Source organism: Macaca fascicularis, chromosome 10, assembly GCF_037993035.2.
Source record: "Macaca fascicularis isolate 582-1 chromosome 10, T2T-MFA8v1.1".
Lineage (NCBI taxonomy): Eukaryota > Metazoa > Chordata > Mammalia > Primates > Cercopithecidae > Macaca > Macaca fascicularis.
The window spans coordinates 86,577,512-86,605,412 of NC_088384.1; the positions used below are offsets into that span (position 1 = coordinate 86,577,512).

General features: G+C 40.7%; 1 long non-coding RNA gene across 1 annotated transcript; it reads right to left on the bottom strand.

Moving 5' to 3' along the window:
* Positions 1–1,224: 1,224 nt before the first annotated feature.
* Positions 1,225–27,171, bottom strand: LOC141407907 (uncharacterized). The gene is made up of 2 exons (XR_012419218.1): positions 27,035–27,171; positions 1,225–3,041 (listed from the first exon to the last, which is right to left on the bottom strand). It is a non-coding gene; the product is annotated as an uncharacterized lncRNA (long non-coding RNA).
* Between the last annotated feature and the right edge of the window lie 730 nt (positions 27,172–27,901).

Genomic DNA, 27,901 nt, shown 5'->3' on the forward strand with positions numbered 1-27,901 from the left:
AGGCGATAAGAGCAAGACTCCATCTCAAACAAAATTAATTTAATTTAATTAAAATTAAAATTAAAATAATATAAGAGGCCCCTGTGAGAATATGACCTGCAGTGAGACCACAGCAGCAGGGCTGTGGGTCACACCTAAGGGGGAACTTCCTGCTGGGGCTTGCAGGGGAGCATCCCTGGGAGACAGGGATTAGGGACAGGAGAAGCTTCCCTACTGGGGGCCTGATGGAGAATAAGCAATCCCTACCAGGCCTCCAGCTTCCCTAGGGAGCAAGTTCTTGTGTCCCTGAGGCCTGACAACCCCAATAATCAAAAGTGGCTGCCCAGCGAGGTGTCAGAGCCTCAGCATTGGAAAGTGGTCCACTCGTGGGTAGGTAAGGGGAATTTACTGGTGGGCACAATAGCTCACACCTGTAATCCCAGCACTTTGGGAGGCCAAGGCAGGTGGATCATTTAAGGTCAGGAGTTCCAAACCAGCCTGGCCAACATGGTGAAACCTTATCTCTACTAAAAATACAAAAATTAGCTGGACATGGTGGTGGACGTCTGTAATCCCAGCTACTCTGGAGGCTGAGGCAGGAGAATCACTTGGGCCCAGGAGGCGGAGGTTGCAGTGAGCAAAGATCATGCCACTGCACTCCAGCCTGGGCAACAAAGTGAGATTCCATCTCAAAAAAACAAAAAAGAAGGAAGAAGAAGAAGAAAAAAGAGGAAGAAGGAGAAGGAAGAAGAAGAAAAAAAAAGAGGAAGAAGGAGAAGGAAGAAGAAGAAGAAGAAGAAGAAGAAGAAGAAGAAGAAGAAGAAGAAGAAGAAGAAGAAGAAGAAGAAGAAGAAGAAGAAGAAGAAGAAGAGGAAAAAGAGGAGGAGAAGGGGAAGGAGGAGGAGGAGGAAGAAAAAGAATTATTTATGGATGATAGTGTTGGTTTGAAAAAAGGAAAGTTTTATTAGAAAGAAAGAACTCTGTAGAAGAACGCAGGGGAGCACCTCAGCAAGATAGAATGGAGAGTGCCAAGGTGGATTTTTCCTCAGGGGCATTTATGGACCTTAACGCAGGAGCTTAAGGATAATTTGGACCACATTAGCCACATAGGTCATGCTAAATGATTACATTTGTAGACATTTTGGTGCCTTGATGTCAGCAAGGGTTGCATAATGAGTTTCAATATGCATGCATTCCAGAGATGTATAGAAATGCTACTTACTGCAAATCAAGAGTTACCTGAGATAAGTTTCAATCAATTTAGAAAATTTATTCTACCAAGGTCAACGACAAACCAGTGACACAGCCATAGGAGGTTCTGATGACATGTGCCCAAGGTGGTTGGGGCACAGCTAGGTTTTATACATTTTAGGGAGACATGAGACATCAATCAGTATGTATATAAGATGTACATCAATTCTGTCCAGAAAGGTGAGACAACCTGAAGTGGGGAGGGGTTTTCCAGGTCATAGATAAAGGACAAATGGTTACATTCTTTTGAGTTTCTGATTAGCCCTCCACTGCATATGCAACTTACAGGAGTAGTCACTTATGCCTTAGTCTGGCTTAATGAAACAACAGGGCAAAGGAAGCCATCAGATATGCATTTGTCTCCCATGAGCAGGGGGATGACTTTGAGTTCTGTCTGTTCTATGTCCACAAGGAATTTCCTTGTGGGAAAATTGTGAGGGAGGTATGTAGCTTTTTAAAATCTTTGTAGCTATCTTATTTAGGAATAGAATGGGAGGCAGGTTTGTCCGATGCAGTTCCCAGCTTGACTTTTTGTTTTGGCTTAATGATTTGAGGGACCCAAGTTTATTCTCTCTTCACGTTCTCCCCCACTTTTCTTTTTAAAAGCATTTTAGAAGAAAATTAGTCTCTGGTCTCAGGTTTTGTCTGATTTCTCATGACTAGGACATTCTTCCACATTATTAGGAAAGAGGTAGGTTCCACATTATTAGGAAAGCTCATTTTAGCAGGTTGTGAAGTCTCATGTCCTAAGAGAAAATGGGGGAGGAAGGGAGAAAAACAACAACAACAACAACAACAACAATGCTGGAAAATCAATAAAGGTCATATTGCTCTGAAGTTCATACATCAGTAGGCAGGTATGAAAGTAGCTTATGTATGTAAATAGATTGTCTAGCTTTAGTTCACAGGGTTTTAAGAAACCACAGTTTAATGTTTAAGTGATTTCTAATCAGGAAAAAATGTAGGGGAAAAAGGAAAGGAAAAAAGAAAAAAAAATGAAAAAAATTATGTTGGAGACTTGTAGCCAGGAAAATTTTTAGAATTTAGTCCAAACTATAGAAAATAATGAAAATTAAAGATCATTAAGCAAGACTAAAATCTAACAACAGGTGTACCATAGGTGATTTTGAAACATATTTTTTTCTCTCTCCAGTCCCCTTTCACTGAGGACAAATTATAGGACAAAATTCATTTGCAAAATAAGTTTCTGTTGTATTATATTTGGCTGGAGTAGTTGCATAAAATCATCAACAATAATCATTTGCCACGTAGGGTCCTTGTTTTTGTTTTTTTAATTGACTTTGCTGGACCTTTATTCCATAAGTAATCTCACATTCCACTTTAACATCTTAAGCCCAGCCTGTGCCTGCAAATACCTGTATTAATTGGGTGAATTCCTCACCTCAGGAAGACTTGGGGCTCCTGGGCCTGTCAGAAAGTGACATTCTTTACTTACCACAGGTCAGGAACCTGTACAGTGACTGTGTAGACAAGATAGGAGGCCAGCTTTCCCAAGAGACTTTTATTAGCTCTGTAAGTTAACTTTGATTCCTTAAAGGAGTCTGCATCTGATAGCATGTTGTTCCAGTCAAAACCTTGGTAAAATGACCACTGTCTCCAATTATGTCCTCTTATAAAAGAAAACAGATTCTTATTCTACTTGTGCAGATAACTATATTGCTATAAGTTAAGAATACTCACAACTAGTTTCCAAATTTTAGAGAAACCGGGTAGAGAGAAATACGCTCCAAATTTTGTTTATAGGAGTATAATTTCCTCAATTGTTAAAAGCTGTAAATACAGAACTTGCCCTGCAGAGAAAAAATAAAAGAAAAAAAAGAAAGAATATTATTTATTTGTAAATAATAATAATAATAAATTTTTTAAAAGCTCAAAATAAATGTTTTCTTGGCTCTGAAAAACAAAGAAAGGATTAGCAATGTTTTAAGCCAAAAGTCATAAAAGGATTATTTCAGTCTTCTATTAGTTCAGTCCATGCAGTTAACTCCTGTTCTGCTTGATATTCATGAATTTTTCAGCTCTCTATGGGAGTATTGGATTTTTTTCTCTATTTCAGTGTCACAATCTCCAAAACCTGTATTCAAGAGCAACTGTCAGAGTCCTATACTGATTGTAAAATCATCCTGTTGAAAAGAATAAAAGTAAAACAACTGTGGATGACAAAAGTTTTAGAAAATTCATACTTAAAGACACAATTGACAAAGAAACTTGGTTACTTCCATAGCATACAACAATTTTACATCATAATTATAATGATTAATAACATATACTAAGTCATTCAGAATTATAGTTGGAACACATGCCAATAACATATTTATACAAATACAACCCAAAGAAAACCAAACACTATTTCATATTCGACAATGCTTCCTGTATGATTTTTATACCAAATAAGCTCACTATGTCTCTTTTGGACTTCAGGGGACTAATATCAAAAAATCATTGAGGAACCAAGTTAGAATTTGACTTTGGGAAGTTTGTCAAATATAAAAAGTTTAAAGGCCAGGCACAGTGGCCTTTAAACACCTTTCATACCTGTAATCTCAGCACTTTGGGAGGCTAAGGCAAGTGGATCACCTGAGGTCAGGAGTTCAAGACCAGCTTGGCCAACATGGTGAAACCCTGTCACTCCTAAAAATAGAAAAATTAGCTGGTGTGGTGGCACATGCCCATAATCCCAGCTATTCATGAGGCTGAGGCATGAGAATTGCTTGAACTTGGGAGGCAGAGGTTGCAGTGAGCTGAGATGGCACCACTGGACTCCAGCCTGAGGTGACAGAAAGAAACTCCATCTCAAAAGATTCAAATTTTTAAAATAAAACTTAAAAGTTTAAAAGGCTTGATTTGGGTGGGCGCAGTGGTTCATGCCTGTAATCCCAAAACTTTGGGAGGCCAAGGCGAGTGGATCACCTGAGGTCAGGAGTTCAAGACCAGCCTGGCCAACATGGTAAACGCTGTCTCTATGAAAAATACAAAAATTAGCCAGGCATGGTGGAAGGCACCTGTAATCCCAGCTACTTGGGAGGCTGAGATAGGAGAATCACTTGAACCCAGGAGATGAAGGTTGCAGTAAGCCAAGTTCATACCACTGCACTCCAGCCTGGGCAACAGAATAAGACTCCATTTCAAAAATAAATAAATAAATAAATAAATAAAATGCTTGATATCACAAAATAGGATCACAGATCAGGTCATTGTAAAATAAGTCATTCGTTTACCCAACTTGATAACTCAAACATTTAAAAAAAAAAAAAGGCAAAAACCTTGATTCTTTGAGAGAGAAGACTTAACTTTCTAAACAATAAGCCCTAATAAAAACATGAGGCCAATTAAATTTGTTTTTCAAAATTTATAAACAATCTATAAAATTTTAATCTTTTTGACCACAAGATAAAAATTCCATAAGCCTTTTTATAAGCTTTATAACCTTTTATTAAGGAGTGGGTTAATTCTCCAAGAAAACCTTGTTAATGTGACACAGCAGCCTATATGCTAGTCTTGCATCAGTGTGCCTTTGAGATTAATGGTTAATTTATAGAGAAACTCTCAATTATTTTATCTCTCAAGCTTGGCCATTACAATCATTTGATCTCTCAAAATTGGCCCTTACAATCTCATGCACCCACTTCTTCTGTGATAGTCTCCGGACCTTGAGGAGTTGAATAGTTTTAATTTCTGGCCCTCTGTCTCATGAACACAGTTTATTTTGATTTGCATCTTCTACCAGGTCAGAAAATGAGGTTTTAACTGCTGTCAGTGTTTAATATTTAGCAGGACTTGGTGTTCTTTTTAGACCAAGGACTCAAAGCTCTGTAACTTAATGGCACAAGGACTTTAAAAACACATACAGAGGGTTACATGGATGTAATAATCTTAATTTTAAAAATATTTAATCTCAGGTTTTTTTCTAAACAAACCAAAACTTAGTAATCATGACATAGGAATTATTTCAATAAAGCATAAAATCTGTTTATTAGGCCAGTTTCCCAAAGGGAAAACAAAAGACCTTCTGCATATCAACTGCTGTTCCCTACAGGGAATATTATGTTGGAAGGAATGTTTCCTTTAGACCACAAAGATAAAACATTTATTAGCATCAGGCCACAACAGTTAGAACCCAAAGAAGAAAATTTAAAAAACTTACAGGAGCTAAAAATGAGTGGAAAGATAGAGTTATTATTTCAGATGCTTTAAAAGGGGAGAGAAAGCTGAAAACAGTGAGATGCAAAAAAAGTTGAACTTTGCAGAAAAAAAATATATATATAGTCTTGTAATTTATTAAAAGTAAAACAATACCTTAAGAAAATGCTGTTCTACCAAATTCTTTAGTGTATAAGTGTTTTTTAATATCAAAACCCAATCTCTCAAAAGGTCATTATAAATAATTTCCCTTTAATTAAAGACAACTTGATTATATAAAAGATTGTGGGGTTTTTTCCAAAAATGCTCTTATTATAACTTAAACAGACCATTCACTACATGCTTGGACTTTCTGGTTTGTATGAACATTCCTCTTTCTTAAACAACCAGTAATTTTATTCTAGGACAAAAATTTGCCATACAAGATTCTTTCTCATGTAACATTATTTTTCTTTAAGCTTTCTTACCAAAAATACTTTATTTCTATAACTTTCTTTACACTTATTTTCTTGTTTCTTTTACCTTATTTTATATATAACGTTTAAATAAGCTTTGAATTAAACAAAAATTATCCTCCTTTTAACAAGAACACACTTTTTTAGAAAAAAAAAGATTTCCTTTTTTTTTTTTTTTTTTTTGAGACGGAGTCTCGCTGTGTCGCCCAGGCTGGAGTGCAGTGGCGCAATCTCGGCTCACTGCAAGCTCCGCCTCCTGGGTTTACGCCATTCTCCTGCCTCAGCCTCCTGAGTAGCTGGGACTACAGGCGCCCGCCACCGCGCCCGGCTAATTTTTTGTATTTTTAGTAGAGACGGGGTTTCACCGTGGTCTCGATCTCCTGACCTTGTGATCCGCCCGCCTCGGCCTCCCAAAGTGCTGGGATTACAGGCGTGAGCCACCGCGCCCGGCCTAAAGATTTCCTACAATATATTTTTAATAAAAAATAGCCAGTTAATGAAATATATATTATTTAATTTAACATAACTTTCGATCCTAATTTATGACGTTTGTCTACAAGTATTTATTCCATTACATTTACCTAAATATTTTATTTTATAGTTTGCCCAGATTATTTATGAAAACTGTGACAGTCATCATTTAAAGTTATTTCCCTGTCAACCATTTGATAGCCTGTGAATTTCAGGTGTTTGCTAAGTAAGAAGCTTAAGATTAAATATGTGGTTATTTTACTAAATAATTCATGATTTAGCTGTTTTCATTAAACCAATATCAATGTCTTATTTATCAAAAATTACACAAGCAAAGATCATTCTGTTTTGAACTGGGTTTATAGTTTTATAACCCTATGCCAAATTTTGACACCTTATAGTATTTGGCAGTATATGAAATCCCTTGATCAATAAATGCAAACAAAAATTTATGCTAACAATTTTTAAGACATTTCTAATATTACTTTATCAATAATTTTAAAGCTAGCTTATTAAAGATTTTACTTAAGTCATGTGAACTTGAAAAGCATTTTGCCTTATTTAATTTATGAGTATTCTTTAACTTTAAGCCAATTCAGTACCTTGTGGCTAGAAAACACAATGAAATAAGTTTATGTATGCATAAACACACACATACATACTCATACAACCAAAGATCCTATAGTTTTTACCTCAGAACTGTAGCCATGAGATATTAATACAAACTTATTGGTTTGCTGAGATCATGCCATTGCACTCCAGCCTGGGCAACAGAGCAAGACTCTATCTCAAAAAAAAAAAAAACCCACAAAAATTAGCCAAGAGTGGTGGCACATGCCTGTAGTCCCAGCTACTCAGGAGGCTGAGGTGGGAGGACTGCTTGAACCTGGGAGGCAGAGATTGTAGTGAGCTGAGATTGCACCATTGCACTCCAACCTGGACACAGAGCAAGACTCTGTCTCAAAAAAAGAGAAAAGTAATAGCAGACTTAAAACAGGAAGAAAAGCAAGCAGAGAGATAGAGAAATTACGAACTTTACAGTTGGAGGTCAACCTTCAAGCTCTAAATTGCCCTTGATATAATTATACACAAAGAGACCATAATATGTACATTTTACACAAACACTTGCAAAGTAGAGATGCCTTAAAACAAATGGGGTGCCTAAAAGGGGGTCATTCTCCTATGAGAAGACTAAGCTCTGATTTTTTTTTATCTTGCCTAAATTCCTATCTAAGGGGTCTGGGGAGTCATGCCCTACAAATCATAAATTCTGACCAGATGGATTTTATTTAACATTATATATCATGACTACTTTCCAATTTGACTCTGGCATAACATTACATGACCAAGAAGAAAGTTAATTATTTTACCCCAAAACATGTTTCTTTGCCATATTTTGAAATGGCCCTGCCAAGCTGTCCTTTGTGGGGAGAAATTTGCAACTGTAAAGAATCTCTATTAACATAGCTAGATCTTTTTATTTTAGGCCCTCCCAATCCTGAAGAGATTAACTAATAGTCTAACACCTTTTTAAAGGTCTGAATAGGAAACATTTGTCACCTGTTGTCTCTAAGGGCAGCCACTATAAGGCTTCAAAAGAACCCTGGACTCCACAATCTTTTATCTTAACCTAAACATTTACTTTCTATTGATCCTAGGTCTTTAGACAAACTCAACCAATTGTCAATCAGAAAATGTTTAAATTTAGGGCAAAGTGGCTCACACCCATAATCCTAGCACTTTGGGAGGCTGAAGCAGGTGGATCACCTGAGATCAGGAGTTCAAGATCACTCTGGCCAAATGGTGAAATCCTGCCTCCACTAAAAATACAAAAATTAGCCAGGCGTGGTGGTGGGTACCTGTAATCCCAGCTACTCAGGAGGCTGAGGCAGGAGAATTACTTGAACTCAGGGGGGCAGAGGTTGCAGTGAGCTGAGATTGTGCCACTTCACTCCAGCTTACGTGAAAGAGTGAGACTGTCTCAAAACAAAACAAAACAAAAAGTTTAAATTTACCCATTTACCTATAGCCTATAGCCTGGAAGCCACCCCCACCCTGACCCTTGCTTTGAATTGTCCTGCCTTTCTGAATCAAACCAATGTATTTCTTAAATGTATTTGATTGATGTCTCATGCCTTCCTAAAATATATAAAACCAAGCTGCACCCTGACCACCTTGGGCTCATGTCCTCAGGACCTCCTAAGGACTGTGTCACGGGCCATGGTCACTCATATTTGGTTCAGAATAAATATCTTTAACTATTTTACACAGTTTAACTCTTTTCATCAACACCTTGTTTTTCCTTATTCATAGATTATTTGTTTCCCACTTTTTTAAAGGAGTAACTGAGCAGTGGCCTAGGGTTTTTGTGGAGTAGGTCGAAGTGTAATGGTTGCGGTGAGACTCCACAGTGTGTCACCACTGAATCATTGCTACCACCCTCTTAGGTGTCTCAGTGTTTTCTCCAGAGGCCTAGCACCTCCAAGAGGGCTCAAAATTCAGAGTGACCAGCTCCTATATGTGTTTCCTGGGCAAACCTTTTTAAAACTAATTTTACTGTGAGTTCCCTACAGAACCACTTCATGTCACTGGGGGCTCAACCCCCAGACACTCCCACAAGGCCCTGCAGTCACTCGGGTACCTTTCTGCTGGGATTAGCAAAATGCCCTTTTTCTTTGGAGCTGAGGAAACTCAGTCTCTTATTTATCTATGAAAATGACAGTTCAGTTCCTCACGTGAATGCACACACAAGCCAATGTGTGAGATTAATTTTGGGGGGAAAGGCAATGGAGAAGCCTGTTTAGAATGCACCTCTGAACTAGAATTAGGATCCTAAACAACAACTTCCCAGGAGGGAAAAAAACCAGCTAAGACCACATTCTGTTTACTGTCCTCAGTCACCCCTAACTTTGTAGCTTGGTAGTGAAGATGACAAAGTGGTGAGGAGGAATCAGGGTGAAAGAAAAGCAAACAAAACAACAATTTTTTTTTTTTTTTTTTTTTTTTGAGACGGAGTTTCACTCTTGTTGCCAGGGCTGGAGTGCAATTGCACGATCTTGGCTCACTGCAATCTCCACCTCCCAGGTTCAAGTGATTCTCCTGCCTTAGCCTCCTGAGTAGCTGGGATTGCAAGAGTGTACCACCATGCCAGGCTAATTTTTTTGTATTTTGAGTAGAGATGGGGTTTCATCAGGTTGGCCAGGCTGGTCTCTAACTCCTGACCCCAGGTGGTCCACCCACTTCAGCCTCCCTGAGTGCTGGGATTACAGGCGGGAGTTACCACACCCAGCCAATTTTTTTTTTTTTCCTATGTCAGAAAGCAAACACAGAAACCAAGTTCATGGTAGTGGTGGTTTTTTGTTTTTTGTTTTTTTTTCCTTTTGCAGCTGTGAGGAATTTTAGCCAATTCAGAGAGGCCTTGTTCCCCAAAATTTGAAATTCTCATTCAGATTTGATGAAACCAGGTAAACTTGGTAAAATCTGATGGAAGAAAGACAGAACAAAAAAGAACAAAACCCAACAATATGATTACTGAGCAGTCTAATGCTCAGTAATTAAGACCAGCTGGTTGTTAATATTAACTTCATCAAGATAAAATTTCCAATTCAACCTGTCTTCTATCATCATGGAGGCAGGAAACCTTGCCTTCCTCGTTGGAAGCAAATAAAACCCACGAAAAAAGAGTTGTACAGCAAAATAAACTTTATATCTTGACCAAATTTGGGGAGATCAAGAATTATCTGGAGGGGGGCTCCCAGGCCTCAGCCAGTTGTCCTATTGGTTTGAGACATAAAGAGAGCTCAACCCAGCACCAAGCACCAATATATTTGTCAAAGGCCAGGGTCATATCCACTCCAAGTCCCTTCCTTGGATGGCCAATTTGTAAACCAGGAGTATCTGAGACAAGTCTCAATTAATTTAGACAGTTTATTTTGCCAGAGTTATAAACACACTCTTGACACAGGAGGTTCTGATGACATGTACCCAAGGTGGTCAGGGCACAGTTTGGTTTTGTACATTTTAGGGAGACATGAGACATCAATCAATATATATAAGATGTATATTGGTTTGGTCCAGAAAGGTGGAACAATTCAAAGTGGGGAGGGGGCTTCCAGATCATAAGTAGGTAAAAGACAAAGGGTTGCATTCTTTTGAGCTTCTGATTAACCTTTCACTGAATACGCAATTTACAGGAATAGTCATGTATGCCTTAGTCTGGCTTAGTGAAACAACAGTGCAAAGGAAGCCATCAAATATGCATTTGTCTCCCATGAGCAGAGGGATGACTTTTGAGTTCTGTCTGTCCTATGTCTACAAGGAATTTCCTGTGGGAACACTGTGAGGGAGGTAATGTAGCTTTTTAAAACCTTTGTAGCTATCTTATCTAGGCATAGAGTGGGAGGCAGTTTGCCCGATGCAGTTCCCAACTTGTCTTTTCCTTTTGGCTTAGCGATTTTGGGGTCGAGATTTATTTTCCTTTTACAGTCTAAAGACTTTTCTAGCGCTGACAGACATGTGCCAGGTTTTGCTAAGGATATCTCAGGACAGGCAGTAAATTCCCATAGTGTGATTTCATAGTAAGCAAAACCTCCTCAAGGGGCAAGAGTTGTGATAGTTTGCATAACTATGGCCACGATAAATCCTAGACCCATTTTCTTCTAGAATGGAATTATAGATTGGAAGTTATGTTCAAGACAGTGACTTGGGTGAGAGCTATTATTCCCAGAGTACAATCACCATAATGAAGAGAATTACCAAGGTGGCATAGGGTCAAAGCTCAAAAAGGGTTTAAATAATTATTGGCAGTGTTGCAAAGCCATAAGGGTTCAGAAGGGGCAGGTAATATATTCTTGAAGCTTCTTGGACTAAGAGGGCCACTACTGTTAAGGCTTTAAGCAGGTGGTGGTGAGTGGGGGTAGGATGGAGTGCCTTCCTGAGATACTAGGTCTAAAGTTTTTGAAAAATACACTATAGGGCACTTAGAGGACCCCAGATCTTGGGCTTAAACTACCAAAACTTTTTCCCCTTGTTCATGTACATACCAAAAAACAAAAAAACAAAAAAAACAAACAAACAAATAAACAAAAAACAGTTTAGCCAGATTTGGTAAAGTTAAGGCCAGGGCCAAGATTAAAGCCTGTTTTAAACTGTTTAGAGCATGCTTCATATCATCACTCCAGGATAGAGGTTTTTCCTCAGTTCCCTTGAGGGCTTCATGTAAAGGTTTTGCTCTTACTCCAAATGAATAAATCTATATTCTACAAAACCCAGCCACACCCCAGAAGGACCAAAATGATTGGGGTTATTGGGGTTGTCATGTTTAAGATAAGATCTTTAAGAGCACTAGAGAGGCTCTTTGTATGGGGGGCTAAAATAAGACCCAAATACTGAACCCATTGTGCAGATACTTGCGCCTTAGAAGGAAATAATTTGTACCCACCATCAGCAATTTTATTTAGTGCTAATACTGTATTTTGGTCTGAAACAGCCTTGTTAGGGCTACAGATTAGTAGGTCATCCACGTACTGGAGTAGACTGCTGTCTGGGAGAAAGTGTAGGATGCACAGGTCTTCAGCTAGGGCCTGCCCAGAAAAATGGGGGCTGTCTCTGAATCCCTGCGGCATGACTGTCCCAAGTTAACTGTTGAGTTATTTGAGTATCTGAGTCTTGCCATTCAAAAGTGAACAAAAATTGGCTATGTGGGTGTACAGAAATGCAGAAAAAGGTGTCCTTGAGATCAAGTACAGTAAACCAAGCTGTGGTGAAGGGAATATGTATGAAAAGGGTGTAAGGGTTTGGGACAATAGCATGAATAGGATTAACAGCTTAATTAGTAATTCTAAGGTCCTGTACTAGTCAGTAGGAGCCATCTCAGTTCTTTACAGATAAAATGGGAGTATTGCAGGAGTTGCATGGTGCAATAATCAATGGGTTAAAAATTGTGTTATTAGAGGATTTTAATCCTTTTTGTGCTTTTGATTTCAAGGGATATTGGGAGTTCTAGGGAACTTATTGGCATTTTTTGTTTGTTTGTTTTTTGAGACGGAATCTTGCTCTGCCACCCAGGCTGGAGTGCAGTGACGTGATCTTGGCTCACTGCAGCCTCTGCCTCCCAGGTTCCAGTGATTCCTCTGCCTCAGCCTCCCTGGTAGCTAGGATTACAGGTGCCTGCCACCACACCTGGGTAATTTTTGTATTTTTAGTACAGGTGGGGTTTCACCATGTTGGCCAGGCTGGTCATGAACTCATGACTTCAGGTGATCCACCCACCTTGGCTTCCCAAAGTGCTGGGATTACAGGTGTGAGCCACTGCGCCCGGCCTCTTACTGGCATTTTTACACTGATTGACGATGGGAGCAGCTGATCTTGAATAGCCAGGAATAGAAGTATTTTAAACCTCAAAAGGTACTTCTTAAATTTTTTTATTTTATTTTTTAAGATAGAGTCTCATTGTGATGCCCAGGCTGGAGTGTAATGGCACAATCTCGGCTCACTGCAACCTCCAATTCCCAAGTTCAAGTGATTCTCCTGCCACAGCCTCCTAAGTAGCTGGGATTACAGGTGTGTGCCACCATGCCCAGCTACTTTTTGTATTTTTAGTAGGGACAGGGTTTCACCATATTGGCCAGGCTGGTCTCGAACTCCTGACCTCAAGTGATCCACCCGCCTCAACCTCCCAAAGTGCTGGGATTACAGGCGTGAGCCACTGTGCCTGGCCAGTGCTTATTTTAAAATGTGAAGTTCAATAGACTGCAGCAGTTTTTTGGTGAAGTGTGAGTTAATACAGCTAGAAGGTGAGGTCTTAACTGTAAATTCGCTTATAATTTTGTAAGTAAATTGTGACCTAATAAAGAAACAGGGCAGCTTGGCAGGACTAAAGAATGGGTAAAGGAATAGCCTTTCATTTTACAAGGGAGTGGCAGTGTGAAACAGCCTCATTGGAGTTTATCATCAATACCCGTAATGAAATGGAGGACTAGCACATTGGGTTGTAATAAACACTTAAAGCTGAATAACTGGTCCCTATATCTATTAGGAACATTGTCTCTTGTTCAGCCACAGTCAGATTTAACAGAGGCTCATCCACAGAGATGGAAAAAATAGGGGCTTGAACGACCTCAAAGCCCTAGAGGATGATTTTATTTATTTATTTATTTATTTATTCATTCATTTATTTATTTATTTATTTTGAGGCAGAGTCTCACTCTGTCGCCCAGGCTGGAGCATAGTGGCACAGTCTCAGCTCATTGCAACCTCCGCCTCCCAGGTTCAAGTGATTCTCCTGCCTCAGCCCCTCAAGTAGGTGGGATTACAGGCACCTGCCACCATGCCTAGCTAATTGTTTTTGTATTTTTAGTACAGTTAGGGTTTCACCCTGTTGGCCAGGTTGGTCTCGAACTCCTAACCTCAGGTGATCCACCCACCTCAGCCTCCCAAAGTGTTGGGATTATAGGCATGAGCCACTGCGCCTGGTCCCAGGATGACTTTTAGAGGCTTGATTATTATCCAGGAATAGAGTTAGAGGTGCTTCTCCCTGCCCTTGCCCTTGTTCTGCCAGACTCCCTTGTCAAGTAGGTTGGTGAGGTTGTGGCTGTGATAGCTCAGAAGGAACAGGTGGCCCCCCACCATGAGAGAGAGAGGGACACTTGTTCTTCCAATTGAAGCAGGAGAGTTCCCTGATTCTCCTTACAGGACATGCAACAGGGGGTGTGGCTCGCCTGTTTGGTCACCCCACTGCTCAAACCCTTGAGGGAGAGGGAAGGGGGAGCATGCAAATGGACAGGTGCTGGAGCCCAACTGGGTATATGTTACAGTGTGCTCCTTTAGCCTTGCCATCCGGGGATGGCTGAATGTTAACTTCCCCAGATTCTTGTCTGGCATACTGGATTAATCAGGTCACATGAACTCTTTGAAAGGTGATACATGCGGAGACTTTATTGAGCAGTGAAGGTGGCTTCCAACGTTCAGACGCCTCTTCCCTCCCTCTCTGCCATGCTGCTCTGCCACTCTCGAGTGCTCTCTGCCATTTTCTGCCACTCCATTCCTCTGCTCCTCTTGATATTCAGCTGCTTCTGTGTGTGTGCCTGCCAAGGCCTCAGGTTTATATTGTTATATATAAAGTTTCGGTGCCACAAAATAAATAGCACTCGAATATAAAGTTTTCTTTTTAATTATCAGATTTAATTATCAGGTTTTAATTATCAGGTTTTAGGAAATTACAAAAACTGGTTGGGGCAGTCCATCCTTGCTCTTTGGTGGTCCACAGAACATTGGACCAACTACAGCATAAAAGCTCTAATCGTAGGGGGAAGACTCCTGGTTGCCACTGGGGTCTTTATAGAAATATCCTCGGATTAAATGGTCCCAATTCACTGATGCCTAGACTGAGGAGAGCCAGGAGGGACAGACGTACTTTTCTGAAGTAGAGAGCTGTCTTTGGCTTGACAAATCCCCACAGGGTATAACAAGGCAAGCATCAAATGTAATAGTTTGAGGTGAAATTGACTTGGTTATGTTAATAACCAGATGGTCAGCAATAGAGTGAGGAAAGAAAAAAGAGTAATAGACTAGATGAAAGAGAGTTAAATTCTTAGCTTGTTTGGTGGGGTTTTCCCCTGGGACTATGGCCCACCACTCTGAAGGGGGCGGCGCTTTCTTGACTCGGGTGTGGTGAGTCCATCCTCTCTCTGCTGTGTGGACTGCAGTTTCAGTATTATGAGCACTAAGTAAGGACCTTCCCAGGCTGGCTCAAGCTTCTCCTCTTTCCAGCTCTTGATGAGGACGTGATCCCCAGGCTGATGCTGATGCACCGGGAACTCCAAGGGTGGCACCTGTGCTAGTAGACTTTAGTTTTAAGAGAGAAAGGAGAAGATAGACCAAGTATATAATTTTTAAGGAATTGATCGTTTGTTTCCAAGGTAGGAATATCAGCAGTGGAGTGCAAATAGGGTAACCCATAGAGCATCTCATAAGGAGAAAGACCAATGTCTTTCCATGGTGCAGTTCGAATTCTCAGCACAGCAATAGGAAGACACTTGGTCCATGGCAACCGAGTCTCTAAGACTAATTTGGTTAAGTAGTTCTTTAGAGTCTGATTCATTCTTTCTACTCTCCCTGATGAGGATGGGTGCCAGGGAGTATGGTGTTCCCATCTAATGTCTAATATTTGGGATATCTTTTTAATAATGTGTGCAGTGAAATGAGTTCCATTGTCTGAGTCAGTATTTTCCATTAGTCCAAACCTGGGTACTATATTTTCAATTAGGGCCTTAACTACATTATTGGCTGTTGCATTTGAAAAGGGAATAGCTTCAACCCAGTGAGTGAGGTGGTCCACTATCACTATTTTAGATGACCTATTGGAGGCATTGCTCTGTAATCAACTTAGATACTTTGGAACGGCCTTTAGCCTGGATTCCTTCCCCTGAGAGGTAATCTTTTTATAGTATGTCTATTACTTTTCTTACATATTAAGCAACTATCTGTAACCTGTTTGGCCAGGGTGTAAATTCCTATACAACCATAAACTCTGAGAACTGTGTCACACATGGCCTGGGGCCCCAAATAGGTCCCCTGATGTAGTTGGGATAAGACTTCCCTCATAAGGGGCTTAGACAACATTTCTCTCTGGTTTGGCAGTATCCACTTTCCTTCTGAATTCTCTTTAGCACCTATTTTTATTAGTTTCTCTTTTTCAGTGGAAGAGAAAATGGGGATTATGGTAGGAGGAGGGAGGTAGGGAGTTAAGTGAAAAATATGCATTTCAGAAGACACAGCAGCCTGCTTGCCTACCTGATCTGCTAGGTTATTTCCTCGACTTTCAAAAGAAAGGCTTTTCTGGTGTCTGGGAACATGGACAATAACTATTTCTTCCGGCAACTGAAGATTATTCAATACTTGGGTGATCAGCTCTGTGTGAACAAGGTCTTGACCTTTACTATTAATGAGACCTCGTTCAGTCCAAATTTTCCCAAATATATGGGTCACTCCAAAGGCATACCTGGAATCTGTATAGGTGGTTCCTTCATGGTTCTGTAAGTACTTTAAGACTTGGCTGAGTGCAAACAGCTCACACGTTTGAGCAGACCAACTGTTGGGCAATTTTCCTGACTCTATTTCTACAAGAGTTTCTCCATCAATCACTGAATACCCATTTTGTCTTTTTCCCTCAATCACCTGGGAGGAACCATCTATTAGTAAGTGCTGTCCAGTCTGGAAGGGGGTTTCTCCTAGGTCTGGTTAAACCTTTGTATGATAATCAATTAAATCTAAATATGTGTTCCCTCCTTAGATCCGGATTCCCTGTTAGGAAACCTGCTGGGTTGAGTGAATTATCAGTGGTCAATGTTAAATCATCCTTTTCTAACAGAATGGCCTCATACTTTAAGATTCTCAAGTCAGTAAGCCATCTCCCTGCTCTCTGGTTTAAGATAGTTCTAACTTGGTGAGGCGTGCTTAATGTCAATTTTCCTCCAAAGGTTAATTTTCTGCTTTCCTCAACTAGTATTGCTGTAGCAGCGAGGGACTGGATGCATTGAGGCCATCCACAAGTGACTGGGTTTAAGACCTTTGATAGGAAGGCTGCGGGCTGCCGGTGGCCTCTGTGTTCTTGAGTCAGCACTCCTAAAGCTACCCCACTGTCCACATTAACAAAAAGGTGGAATGGCTTTTCTAGGGAGGGTAAGGCTAAAACGGGGCAATCATGAGCCTTTCCTTCAACCTCTCAACTTGATCAACTTCCTCAGAAGTCTACAGGAGACGGTTAGGCTTCTCCTGGGCAAGTTTTTGATATAACAGTTTACTGTGCAGTGCATATGAGTCAATCCATAAGCGGCAGTATCCTACTAGCCCTAAAAATTTCCTGAGTTCTTGTTTAGTTTGAGGTAAGTGTAGGGACACGATTCCCTCAATTCGTTCAGGCCCTATTCTTCGCTTGCCTGCACTTATTAAGTGGCCTAAATATTTAACTTCAGGCTCTACATACCGAAGCTTTCTTTTTGAGACTCGTAGCCCCTCAAACTGCAAATGGTTAAGAATATGTGTAGAGAAGTCAGTTACCTTCTCTATATCTTCCCCAGATATTAGAATATCGTCCACGTACTGAAGGCATATTTGTTCTGGGATGACAACTTTTTCTAGTACTTGTTCTAAAATTTGGCCAAAAATATTAGGGGAGTCTGTGAACCTTTGGGGCAAGACTGTCCATCGATATTGTTGTTTCCGCCCTGAGTACGGATCCTCCCACTCAAAAGCAAATATATCTCAGCTATCTTCAGCCAGGGGACATGCCCAAAAAGCATCCTTCAAATTTATTACAGTAAACCATTGATGATTATATGGAATCTTGCTAAGAATGGTGTAAGGATTGGGGACAACAGGGTGGATAGTCTGGACTATTTGTTTGATAGCTCTAAGATCCTGTACTAACTGGTATGACCCATCTGATTTCTTGACTGGCTGTGTTGGGGTGTTATAAGGGGACATACAGGGCTCGAGAAGTCCATCCTAAATAAGGCCTTCGATTATAGGTTTCAACCCTATCCTATCTTCTAGGGGAATAGGGTATTGCTTCCTTCTTACTACTTCTCCTGGGTTTTTTAGTTTGATGTGGATCAGAGGAACTTGGAGTTTTCCTTGGTTTCCTTCTTTGGATCAGACATTAGGATGAATATATTTTTCATCTGCAGTGGTGAGTAGGTTTAATGAGGTGAGGAATCCTCTTGGGCTGACTTGTAGACCTATACCCAACTTTAACATTAAAATCCCTCCCCAGTAAATTAGTTCCTGCTTCAGGGATTAACAAGAACTGAATATAAGCTGAGCAATCCTGGTATCTAACTTCCGTGCTTTCTAAAACTTTTGCTCTTAATCCTTTCCCTTTTACCCTGAAGACTAAAAGTTCCTCTGAGGAGAAGACAACATTAGATGGGGGGAAACAGAGGAGCAAGCAGCCCCTGAATCAACCAAAAAGGTGTTTAAGTTCATGTTTAGGTCCCACCTCCAAATGTATCAAGGGCTCCTGGTGGGACTCAAGATAAAAGAGACAGAGCCCCTGGCCCCCCTATTCTTCCTTGAAAGTCATGAGTTAAAGGATTTCTTTCTCCTTTCTTAGTTCAGGACATCCTCTCTTGAAGAGGCCTGTTCTTCCACATCTATGGCACCTATCTTGTCCTTCCTCCCTCTTAGTTCTGGGATTCTTTAACCCTGCTCCCCCATACTCTTTAGGGGGTCTGGTAGACAAGGACCTTGGTCCTCCAGATGGAGGCTGGAGTCCTTTAAAAGAGGGTTTGGAAACTCTATCTAGAAGTACTTGTGTTTGGAGCCATCTGTTTGAAGGTGGAAAACATAAGTTTTGTCTTTTGTTTCTGTTTTACTTTGTCTCTTTTCATGTATACTTTCTGAGCTTCCCTGAGAAGCTCACTTAGGGGATGGTCTTCCTAATTGTCTATTTTTGTAACTTTTTTTGAAATGTCTGGCGAACTTTTAATGACAAATTGGAGTTTCAACATTCCTTGCCCAAGTGGATCATCCAAATAATAAGGCCTGCATATTGCCTCATTTGCTCACTCAGTCTGTCTAGGAATCTCAAAGGCCCTTCATCTTTTTCCTGTTGTATATCAAATGCTTGAGAAAAATTTCAGGTTCGGGGTACTGATGCCTGAATTCCTTTTATTATTATCTCCCTTAGGTCCTGCATATTTTCCCAGTGATCTGCATTGTTATTGTCCCACTAGGGGTCTTGGGCAGGGAATTTCTGGTCCGCAGTAGGAACGTTTTCACCAGGAGGGTGCTCACATTCCCAAACTACCATAGCAGCCCTATGAATCATACTCCTTTCTTACCCTGAAAAGAGGATTCCCAAGATGGACATTAACTCAACCCAAGTGTATAACTGAGGTCCTAAGAATTGGTCAATTTGGTCTGCCACTCTGTAAGGGTCATCTAGCAGCAGTTTACGCTCCTTTTTAAAATTTTGGACTTCTGAACTGATTAAGGGAACATTTACAAAGCCAACGGCCCCCCCTCCCACTCCTTGTGGTACCTCTTTCAAAGGAAAGAGGGTTGGGGCTGACCTCTTAGGTACGGAAGGAAATGGGAAATTCTGAATATCTTTATTACATTGTTCTACCTCAGGCTGGAGTCCTTTTAGAGAGGGGTCTTTAGGTTGGGAGAGAACAGGCTGGTGGAACAGTAATTCCCAAGGGTCAGGGTTATAAGGAAGAGGGATAACATGAGCAGAGGGGGAATTTGGAACGAGATCTGAGGCAGCAGTGGCTGTCTGAGGGTAAAGATTGGGGACGCTGAGTGGGGGAAGGTAGTCTAGGGGATCCCATGCACTGGAGTCTTTAGGCATGAAAGCTGGCTCCTCTGACTTTTCATTTTGAGGTGCCAGATTGGGTTTTTCCCTATTTGTTTTTAAGGGAAAAAGGAGGGCAGATCCTTGCCTCCAACAAAGGACATAGCCTCGTTCTTCTTGAGACACTGGACTTTTATCATTAACATATCAGATTAGAAGCTGACACATTACATTCTCATTCGACCCAAACTTTGGCCAAAAGATTGAGGGTTTGAGGATGGGTCTCTGAGTCCAAATAGAACAGCAATATTTTATCATTTGTTGCTGTTTCCTATGTTTAGTCCTTTCATGATCCTTCTGGTGTTTTAGCATGAGACCTAGGGGCTCTCCGGAGGGATATCTTTGTTACCATCTTTATCCCCCTCGCTCCCTGTCTTGCTTGGGATATTTCCCATCTTGATGGTTTTGGGGTAAGGTTCAAGGTTCAATTTCCCTTACTGGAATTTTGGGGTGAGGCTCAATTTCCCCACTGGAAATTTCTTGCCTTTTCTACTACTGGAGGTTTGTGTGAGGTTCAATCCCCCCCAGTGGGGATGTCTCACCTCATTTTAACCTCGAAGCTACCCTGACCAAGGAGTACTTCACCACCCACCACCCCTGTGGCTTTCTGACCTTGGTCCTGACCACCAAGGAAATACTTTACCAGCTCCCACGGCTTCTCCTTCCTTGGTCTGTGTGCAGAGTCATTGCTGCAGTATGTGAGAATCCTTTAAGCTAGGTTGCTGGCCATTTTTTTCCCCCACATTGCTGAAAGCTTAGGTTATTCCTTGCACTGGGTGGGTTCTGATTTCTCCCCTCTGAGGCCGCCACAAGGGGTGGGGCGAATGCCTCTTCACAAGAGAGAACAAAAGACCGCCCCAGCAGGGAATGTAATCACGAGCGAGCCCCCAAATTGTTATATATAAAGTTTCAGTGCTGCAAAAGAAATAGTACTTGAATATAAAATTTTCTTTTTAATTCTCAGCAAGGCAAGGTACTTCTATAGAAGGGTGCGCCCTCCAGATAAAGCAATGGTGAGTACACACCTGGACAAGGGAGGGAAAGGGGTTGTATCCCTGATGCACGTGGCCCCTGCTGCTGTGTCATTCCCCTATTGGCTAGGATTAGACTGCACAGGCTAAACTAATTCTGAATGGCTAATTTAAAGAGAGTGATGGGGTGAGTGCTTTGGCGGGAAAAAAAATGGTTATGCAGTGTGGAGAATAATGAGTCAGGGTGGAGCAGGTAGCAGGTAACCAGCATGAGTCAGGGTGAAGTAGGTAATCGGAATGAGTCGGGGTGGAATAGGTAATCGGAAAAGGTTGCTTTACGAGGAAGTTAAGTTTAAAAGTCGAAGGCAAAGAATTGAACACACTGACATATAAATTCTTTGAAGAGAAATATAGAATTCATATTTAACAATATGGACACAGGATGCGGGTGTGGTGGGCCAGAGTGGTCTTGGAAAATACAACATTCAGGCATGAAAACAGGAGTGCCTGTTCTTACTTAGGTCTGCAGGCACAGGCCCAAGGGTGGAGCCATCACCAGGAACCCTACATTTCTGTACCCAGCACTCCCCTGCCCCCCTTCCATATCACAATGACCCTCTTGTTTGCAATGAGGACAAGGTCCTGGGGGTAGCTCGTAACCCAAAGGTTTGGAACATTCTCTACTCCAGTGTCCTGGATTCCTGCAATGATGCTGTCTGTAATAATTTTGCAAAGGTGGTTTCAATGCCTTAATGTCAGCAAGGGACTCATGTTCAGGTTATGATAAAAGATTGTGGAGACCAAGGTTCTTTTGAAGGCTTATGGTGGCTGCCCTTAGAGACAATAGATGGCAAATGTTTCCTATTCAGACCTTTAAAAGGTGTTAGACTGTTAGTTAATCTCTTCAGGATTGGGAGGGCCTGGAAGAAAAAGATCCAGCTATGTTAACAGAGATTCTTTACAGATGCAAATTTTCAGCACAATGAGTTTTGATATCCATGCATTCCAAAGATGCATAGAAATTCTAGTTACTTATAAATTTGGAGGAAAGAAGGCTGGAATGAGATGCCTACTTTAGATAATAGGGAAGTCTAATTACTTCTGAATAAGGAGTTCTGATAAGGAGTTTTGTCTCTGAATGGTCTGCTTGATGGTCACCAGGTGAACTTTGCTCTCCCCAGTGGCCAAATCTGAGAGTCCTGTACATAGGTAAAAACAGAGAAGCTGAACAAAGGTGTGAGGAGAGCAAAAATCACCTGGTGACCATCAAGCAGCCCCCGAGACAAAAGCTCCTTATCTGAGGAATTTAGCAGTATAATTGTTACTGGAAAGGGGTCCCAATCCAGACCCCCAGAGAGGGTTCTTGGATCTCACACAAGAAAGAATTCAGGGAGAGTTCACAGTGCAAAGCAAAAGAAAATTTATTAGGAAAGTAAAGGAATAAAAGAATGGCTACTCCATAGGGTTGGCCATTTTTATGGTTATTTCTCGATTATAAGGACTAAGTTCTGATTTTATTTTGCTTAAATTCCTATCTAAGAGGTCTGGGGAGTCATGCCCTACAAACCATTAATTCTCATCAGATGGGTTTTATTTAACCCTATATATCCTGACTTACTTTCCAATATGACTCTGGCATAACATCATGTGACAAAGAAGAAAATAAAAATATTTTACCCAAAAACATGTTTCTTTGCCATATTTTGAAATGGCGCTGCAAAGTTGTCCTTTGTGGGGGGACACACATTCTGTAAAGAATCTCTATTAATATAGCTAGATCTTTTTCTTCCAGGCCTAATATAGTTAGATCTTTCTTCCAGGCCCTCTGAGATTAACTAAGAGTCTGGCAGCTTTTTTTTTTTTTTTGAGTCTAGCAGCTTTTAAAAGTCTGAATAGGACACATTTGTCATCTGTTGTCTCTATCGGCAGCCACTATAAGACTTCAAAAGAAACTTAGTCTCCACAATATTTTTTCTTAACCTAAACATTTCCCTTCTATTGATCCCAGGTCTTTAGACGAACTCAACCAATTGTTAACCAGAAAATGTTTAAATTTACCTATAGTCTGGAAGCTCCCACTTTGAGTTATCCTGCCTTTCTGGACCAAACCAATGTATTTCTTAAATGTATTTCTTAAATGTATTTGATGGATGCCTCATGCTTCTCTAAAATGTATAAAACCAAGCTGCGCCCAAACCACCTTGGGCACATGTTCTTAGGACCTCCTGAGTGCTGTGTCATGGTCCATGGTCACTCATATTTCACTCAGAATAAATCTCCTCAAATATTTTACAGAGTTTGAGTCTTCATCAACATGTCTAAAGCCGGCATCTGGTTCCAGGCGTCTTTCAAAAATTTTGTAGTAACCAGAATTTATATGTGAAACTCATTGTGCAATCCTTGCTGACCTTAAGGCACCAAAATAACTACAAATGTAACCATTTGTCATAACCTCCGTGGCTAGTATGGTCCAAATTACCCTCAAGTTTTCGCCTTAGGGTTCATAAATGCTCCTAAGGAATATCCACCACAGCGTTCTCAGTCCTCTCTCGCTGAGGCACCTCGCTGCACTCTTCTACAGTGTTCTTTCTTTCTAATAAAACTTTCCTTTTTCAGACCTATACTGTTGTTGGTAAATTCTTCTTATCAGCCCTTGAGTTGACGACTTTCTGATGCCGGGGCTCTGACCCTTCGACCGGCAAAGGCTGAGACGTAGTTACAGAGATTTGATTGACTACTCCCTACTTTCTGAGGGGTTGCTTAACATTCCATTATAAAGAGGTAACAGTCACAGGGGGCTCTTTTTCACACACCATTATGTCCAAGTCCGAATGAGAAATAGGGAACAATGGTTAAAGGTGTAGAGATACAGTTAGGAAAACTGCCTAATAATTGGTCTGCTCAAACATGTGAGCTGTTTGCACTCAGCCAAGCCTTAAAGTACTTACAGAACCAGGAAGGAAGCAGCTATACCAATTTTAAGTACGCCTTTGGAGTGGCTCATACATTTGGAAAAATTTGGATTGAACCAGGTCTTATTAACAGCAAAGGCCAAGACCTGGTCCACGAGGAATTAATCACCCAAGTATTAAATAACCTTCAGTTGCCAAAAGAAATAACTATTGTCCATGTCCCAGGACACCAAAAAAGGCTTCCTTTAATTAAAATCCCAAACTCACAAGGTTTTCAACAAAAATAACATTTGCTGAAAGTTAACAGTGTAACGTGTGTTATCTTAACCTCTAATCTTGTGGCCTTGGGCAGTCTAGTCCACAGACATGAAGGAAGTTTGCTTTGGGAAAAAACAGTTATCATCTTTGACATTTAAAAAAAAAGGAGAATTTATGTAAAAGGAATCTTATATGGTAAATTCTCATCCTAAAATAAATTAACTGGTTGTTTAAAGAAGGGGATGTTTACAACAAGTCAGAAAGTTAAGTCATGCCAAAGATTGTCTGTGAAAGTCGTGAAAAATGTTATAAAAGGGAATTTATGCAAGAAATGTTGTATAATTTAAAAGTAATTAGGCCTTCTGAATGTAAAACTATTGAAGAAACAGTTTATGTGCAAGGTATGTAAGGAAGTAAAATATACTTTTGGTAAAAGGATTAAAAGGAGGCATAAGAATGTGGATTTTTACCTACATTAAAAGGTTAAAAAATTATTTTCAAGGTTTAAGCAAGTTTTGAAATGTTAATTGTAAAGGAAATTCTGTGTGTAAACATATAGGCTAAAGTTAAAGGGGTATCATCCAGTTTTTCTGTGAACTGGACATTAAAATAAAAGCACAATGGGTTTTTCTTAAAGCACTAACCTGCTCTTTAACAAAAATTATAAACCGTTAAAAAGAGTCTATAACAATTTTACCTTATGGTCAGACATTAAAATTGGATAAATATGTCTACAAGGTTTTATCAAAATTGAGTTTAACATTAATATCACACTAATATAAAGGTGAAATTTAGCTTATCCAATATAAAATCATATAGGAAGCATTATCAAATATAAAATAGTGTTTGGCTTTCTTTGGTTTAAAAACTAACAAAAATAGGTGCTAAAGAGAATTCAGAAGGAAAGTGGATATTGCTAGACCAGGAAGAAATGTTATCCAAACCCCCTATGAGGGGAGTCTTGTTCCGACTGCATCAAGGCACCTACTGGAGGCCCCAAGCCATGTGTGATGCATTTGTCAGAGTTGATGGGTACATAGTAATTTACAGACTGGCTAAACAGGTTACAGACAATTGCTTAGTAAAAGATTACCCCTTGGGGGAAGGAGTCCAGGCTTAAGTCCATTCCAAAGTATCCAGATTGACTACACAGAGGTGCCTCCAATTGGTCATCTAAAGTATTTATTAGTATAATAGATCACCTTACTCATTGGATAGAAGCTATTTCCTTTTCAAGTACAACTGATAATAATGTAGTCAAAGCATTACTTGAAAATATTATACTCAGGTTTAGATTAATAGAAAACATTGATTCAGGACTCATTTCACTGTACGTCATTAAGAAATTAACCCAGGTACTGGATATAACATGGGAATATCATACTCCCTGGCAGCCACCTTCATCAAGAAGAGTGGAAAGAATGAACCAAACTATTTTTTTAAAAGCCCTTTGGGAGGCCAAGGCAGGCAGATCACGAGGTCAGGAGTTCAAGACCAGCCTGGCCAATATGGTGAAACCCCATCTCTATTAAAAATACAAAAAATAGCCTGGCGTGGTGGCACATGCCTGTAGTCCCAGCTACTAGGGAGGCTGAGGCAGAAGAATCGCTTGAACCTGGGAGGTGGAGGTTGCAGTGAGTCAAGATTACGCCATTGCACGTCAGCCTGGGCGACAGAGTGAGACTTGGTCTCAACAACAACAACAAAAAAGCCACCTAACCAAATTAGTCTTAGAGGCTTGGTTGCCATGGATAGATGCTTTCCCATTGCCCTGTTGAGAATCTGAACTGCTCCTCGGAGAGATGTTGGCTTATCCCCTTATGAAATGTTATGTAGGTTGCCCTGTTTGCACTCCACTGCTGACATTCCCAAGTTCAAAACAAAAGATCAGTTTCTCAGAAATTATATACTTGGTTTATTTTCCACTTTCTCTTCCCTCAGAACTAAAGGTCTTTTAGCACAAGTACCACCCCGAGAGTTTCCAGTACACCAACATCAACCTGAGGACCATGTCCTCGTCAAAAGTTGGAGGGAAGGGAAACTGGAACTGGCTTGGGAAGGACCCTACCTGGTGCTTCTAACCACCGAGACCACAGTTCGAACAACAGAAAGAGGATGGACTCATCACACCTGGGTCTAAAGAGCACCACCCCCTCCAGAATCATGGACAGCTATTCCAGGGCCAACTCCAACCAAGCTAAAGCTAAATGGGTTTGATTCTCTTATATTGCATCTCTTTCTTTTCCCCTTCTATTGCTAGTCCTCTCGTTATTAATGTAACTAGGTCAAGTTTGCCCCAAACTATTAGTTTTGATGCTTGCCTTGCGATGGTCTGTGGAGATTTGCCAAATCAGAGGCAACTTTCCACTTCAGAAAAGTATCTTTGTCCTTCCTGGCTCTCCTCAGACTGAAAATCTGTTAAACGAGATCAGTTAGTCTGGGAAGATTTTGATGATGATCCCAGTATGAACTGGGAATCTTGCCCTCCAAGAACAGAACTTTTATGCCACAGCTGGTCTAATGTCTTATGGACTACCAAGGAGCAAGGATGGACCGCCTCATTGTCAGATGAACCAATGTTTCCAGTACAGATTACCACCTCTGCTCCCTAGAGCACCGTTTCTATGGTATAGGAGCAGAAGTCTCAGGGAAGGACACCACAGGATCCTTTGAAATGTGCTTCATTGCCTCCTCACTGTCTGCAACCCGTTCTCCCTCTCCTAAGTTCTCTGCTAACCAGACCTTCTTTTGTTATGTACCCAATGATAAAACCAAAGTAGCTGTTGTAGAAGTTATAGATTTAAAACGAACTACAGCAATTGAAACAGAGTACCAGGCCGTAAATACTTGACTGAAATGGATTAAATATTCTGTTCGCATGCTAAACAAAAGTGACTGCTTGTGCGACAGGCAGGCCAGAGACCCAAATTGTCCCCTTTCCTCTTGGGTGGTCCTCTCATGGACAGGGCATGAGCTATGTGGTAGCTCTCTTCCAGAACCCCACAGCCTGGGGCAATGAGTCATGCAAAACTCTTTCACTGCTGTTCCCTTTCACCGCTGTTTCCTGAAGTCAAGAGCCCTGTGGGTCAGCCCGGAGGGCCATCTGGCTTCCAGCCCCTGATGTTAACTTCACCTGTGCCTTCACGGCAGGGGGGAAAAGTTAGCATTTCTTGGAGACTTAACAGAGTGCAGTGAAACCAAGCTTTTTCAAGAGCTTACCAATCAATCTGCCCTTGTTCATCCCGGAGCAGATGTGTGGTGGTATTGCAGGAGACCATTGCTGGATACTCTGCCAAGTAATTAGAGCAGCACTCGTGCCCTAGTCCAGTTGTCATCCCTTTCACCCTAGCATTCTGTCAACACGATAAAAAAGAAAATTGTAAAAGAAGTGCTTTACATGGGTCCTTTGACCCCCATGTTTATATAAATGCTACTGGAGTTCCACGAGGAGTACCAGATGAATTTAAAGCCCGAGATCAAATAGCTGCAGGATTTAAGTCAATATTTTCGTGGGTGATGATTAATAAAAATGTAGATTGGATAAATTACATCTATTATAATCAGCAGCAGTTTATTAATTACACCAGGGATGCTGTCAAAGGAATAGCAGAACAATTGGGTCCCACTAGTCAGATGGCCTGGGAAAACAGAATGACCCTAGATATGATATTAGCAGAAAAAGGTGGTGTTTGTGTTATGATTAAAACTCAGTGTTGTACCTTATCCCAAACAGCACTGCCCCTCTGGGAACATAACAAGGGCCTTACAAAGACTTACCGCTCTATCCAATGAACTAGCTAAAATTCTGGAGTTGCTAATCCTTTCTCAGGGTGGCTAGAAAGGTGGTTCAGTAATTGGAAAGAAATCATAGCCTCAATTCTTACTTCTCTTGCAGCCGTAATAGGTGTGCTCATTCTTGTTAGGTGTTGCGTCATACCATGCATCTGTGGGCTAGTGCAAAGATTATAAAAGCAGCACTTACTAAAATCTTCCTTAACTCACCTCCACTTTATTCAGATAAACTTTTTCTTTTAAAGGATTAAGTCGAGCAGCAAAGCCAAGACATGTTAAAAAAGTTTGAAGAGG